The sequence below is a fragment of the Chiloscyllium punctatum genome, chromosome 34 (genome assembly GCF_047496795.1).
Source record: "Chiloscyllium punctatum isolate Juve2018m chromosome 34, sChiPun1.3, whole genome shotgun sequence".
Lineage (NCBI taxonomy): Eukaryota > Metazoa > Chordata > Chondrichthyes > Orectolobiformes > Hemiscylliidae > Chiloscyllium > Chiloscyllium punctatum.
Window position 1 is genome coordinate 14,682,046 of NC_092772.1, and position 3,860 is coordinate 14,685,905.

The following is a 3,860-nucleotide window of genomic DNA, read 5'->3' on the forward strand; positions in this document are numbered from 1 at the left end:
ATGCTGGCAAATGGGACGAAATTAGGTTAGGATATCTGGTTGCCATGGACGAGTTGGGCTGAAGGATCTTTTTCTGTGCTGCACATCTCTCTGACTCTGTGCCTTAAATACATCAGATCTTTGCTTCACATTGTTCTTAAAATCTCTCATTTAATACATCAAAGTGACTCTCATCATCATCAAAATCCGAACTGTTGATTACTTCAATAGCTTCATGTTCTCCCTTTTCTTTTCTGAAATGCCGTTTGCCATTAGGTAGAGCTGGTGGGCAACTTTGTAAAACTTCTGTTGTTGGGAATTGGAGTTGGTGGGAAGGGGCAGCATGTACCAGGGATGAAGTGACAACATTAAGAGTGAGTGCTGAACATAACACGCAGAAAGACTCAAACGAATCGGATGGTAGAACAAGCTAATTAGCACGAAGGCAAGTCTGACTTGACTAACCGAAAGCTTTCCGCATTCGGATCATAAAGAATACAACATATAAAAAATAAATCTACTGTTCGCCTTTTTTAGTGGGGACGTGCACCATTCCCCGAAACACTGCAATACTGGGATGATGCGTGAAGTTATCGGAGCAAGCTCCTGACACAACTTCGTCCTGCAAAAATCAGATTAATATTCAGTCCCTAAATCAGGGACTTATCAGATATTAAAACTGACAAGAACTTTTTTTTTCAAAAATATACTTTATTCATAAATGATTTGATGGTCTGTACATTGGATCATGCCATACATATGTCCATATTTACAAACACAGATTCGACTTTATTCTTGTCCTTTACAATCCTGTGCATTTTTCCAATCTTGTATATATACATATATTTGGCTGAGGCATCAGCAGAGCCCAAAAAACGTCTGTATGGGCCCCCTGTTCTTCTTTCGGCAGGCCGATCTTACACGGTGGTCTTTCCCCACCGCGCCTTGGTGGCAGCTGCCCCAAGCTTCAGCGCGTCCCTCAACACGTAGTCTTGGACCTTGGAATGTGCCAGTCTGCAACACTCGGTCGGGGTCAACTCCTTCAGCTGGAAGATCAACAGGTTTCGGACCGCCCAGAGAGCGTCCTTCACCGAGTTGATGATCCTCCAGGCGCAGTTAATGTTCGTCTCGGTGTGAGTCCCGGGGAACAGGCCGTAGAGCATGGAGTCCCGCGTCACGGCGCTGCTCGGGACGAACCTCGACAAGCACCACTGCATTCCTCTCCAGACTTCCTCTGCATAGGCACATTCCAGAAGGAGGTGTGTGACAGTCTCGTCCCCCCCGCAGCCACTTCGAGGGCAGCGTGCGGTGCGGCAGAGAGTCCGGGCGTGCATAAAGGATCTCACAGGCAGAGCCCTTCTCACCACCAGCCAAGCCACGTCTTGGTGCTTGTTGGAAAGTTCTGGCGATGAGGCATTCTGCCAAATGGCTTTGACAGTCTGCTCAGGGAACCGCTCGACAGGATCCGCCCTCTCCTTTTCCCGAAGGGTCTCAAGGACGCTACGTGCTGACCACTTCCTGATGGACTTGTGGTCAAAGGTGTTTTTCCTCATAAATTTCTCCACGAAGGACAGGTGATACGGAACGGTCCAACTACTCGGAGCGTTCCGCGGCAGCGAGGCCAGGCCCATCCTTCGCAACACCGGGGACAGGTAGAACCTCAGTACGTAGTGACACTTGGTGTTTGCGTACCGGGGATCCACGCACAGCTTGATGCAGCCACACACAAAGGTGGCCATCAGGGGGAGGGTGGCATTGGGCGTGTTTTTTCCCCCATTGCACCGATCTTTGTACATTGAGTCTCTTCAGACCCGGTCCATCTTTGATCTCCAAATGAATTGGAAGATGGCCCGGGTGACTGCGGCGGCACAGGTCCTGGGGATAGGCCAGACCTGTGCCACATATAGCAATACTGAGAGTACCTCACACCTGATGACCAGGTTTTTTCCCGCGATGGAGAGCGACCGTTGCCCCCATCTGCCTAGTTTCTGTCTCATCTTCCTGATCCGCTCCTCCCAGGTCTTGGCGCACGCCCCAGCCCCCCCGAACCAAATACCCAGCACCTTCAGCTGGTCAGTCCTGACGGTGAAGGGGATAGAGGATTGGTCGGCCCAGTTCCCGAAGAGCATGGCCTCGCTCTTGCCTCGGTTTACCTTGGCCCCCGAGACCCGTTCGAACTGGTCGCAGATGCACACGAGTCTGTGCACGGACAGTGGATCCGAGCAGAAAACAGCGACGTCATCCATGTACAGGGAGGCCTTAACCTGCAGGCCCCCGCTGCCAGGAATAGTCACTCCTCTCAGGCTCGCATCCTTCCTGATGGATTCGGCAAATGGCTCTATGCAACACACAAACAAGGCGGGTGAGAGGGGGCATCCCTGCCTGACTCCAGATCTTACAGGGAAGCTATCTGATTCCCACCCATTGATTGAGACTGCACTGACAATGTTGGTGTAGAGCAGTCTGATCCAATTTCCGATTCCCTCCCCAAAGCCCATTTTGGAGAGGACATCCCTCATATATGTATGCGATATCCTGTCAAAGGCTTTCTCCTGGTCCAGGCTGATGAGGCAGGTGTCCACCCCTCTGTCCTGCACGTAGGCGATCGTATCCCTGAGGAGTGCGAGACTCTCAGAGATCTTCCTGCCCGGTACAGCACAGGTTTGGTCCGGGTGGATCACCGATCCCAGAGCAGACCTGATCCGGTTGGCGATGACCTTTGACAAGATTTTGTAGTCTGCATTTAACAGTGAGATCGGTCTCCAATTTCTAATTTCCTCCCTCTCCCCCTTCCGCTTGTAGACGAGGGTGATGATGCCTTTCCTCATGGATTCACTCATGGTACCTGCCCGGAGCATACTGACATACACCTCCAGCAGGTCCTGGCCGATCAAGTCCCAAAGAGCGGAATAAACCTCGACCGGTAAGCCGTCGCTTCCGGGAGTTTTATTCTTTCCGAAGGACTCGAGGGCCTTGGTCAGTTCATCCAGAGATAGCGGCTGGTCCAGCCTCTCTCTAGTTCCTTCATCTAGGACCTCCGTGATGGAGGACAGGAACGACTGGGAGGCCGCGCTGTCGGTCGGCTTCGAGTCATACAGGCTGGCGTAGAAGGATTTGCTGATCCTCATGACGTCAGCCTGAGATGACGTTACCGAGCCATCTTCTTTTTTCAGGCTGCTGAGCACGGAGCTCTCTTTGTGCACCTTCTGGAAGAAGAAACGTGAGCACGTCTCGTCCTGCTCCACCGAGCGGACCCTGGACCGGAAGATTATCCTGGAGGCCTCCGAGGCAAAGAGCGAGGCTTGCTGGCCCTTCACCTCCTTGAGGTCCTCCGTGACATCCACCCCCATCGTCTGCAGCAGGAGCAGGTTCTGCATACTTTCCTGGAGCTGGGACAGTTTTCCCCGCCTCTCTCTCGCCTCCTGGATACCTTTGAGGATAAAGAACCTCTTGATGTTCCCTTTTACCGTTTCCCACCAGTCCGCTGGAGACTCAAAGAGGGGCTTCACGGTTCTCCAACCTGCGTAATCCCTCTTGAGCTCTTCGATGTTTCCCGGGGTCAACAGCTTAGTGTTCAGTTTCCACGTTCCCTTGCCCGCCCGCTGTTCGTCCTGTAGGTGACAGTCGGCCAGCAGGAGGCAGTGGTCAGAGAAGAACACCGGCTTGACGTCGGTGGATCTGACCGAGAGCGTTCGGGACACAAACAGGTAATCTATCCTTGAGCGGATAGACCCGTCTGCCCGTGACCAGGTGTATCTACGCTGCGCTCCGTCTGCAGGGGCGCTGAAGACGTCGTGCAGCTTGGCGTCTTTGACCGTTTCCATCAGGGCCCTGGACGTAGCGTCCGGTTTACTGTCCCCCCCGCCGGATCGTCCATCAGC

The 3,860-nt window shown here is 52.9% G+C and overlaps 1 pseudogene; it reads right to left on the bottom strand.

Moving 5' to 3' along the window:
• Nucleotides 1-518: 518 nt before the first annotated feature.
• On the bottom strand, nt 519-687 carry LOC140459043 (U2 spliceosomal RNA; annotated as a pseudogene).
• Between the last annotated feature and the right edge of the window lie 3,173 nt (nt 688-3,860).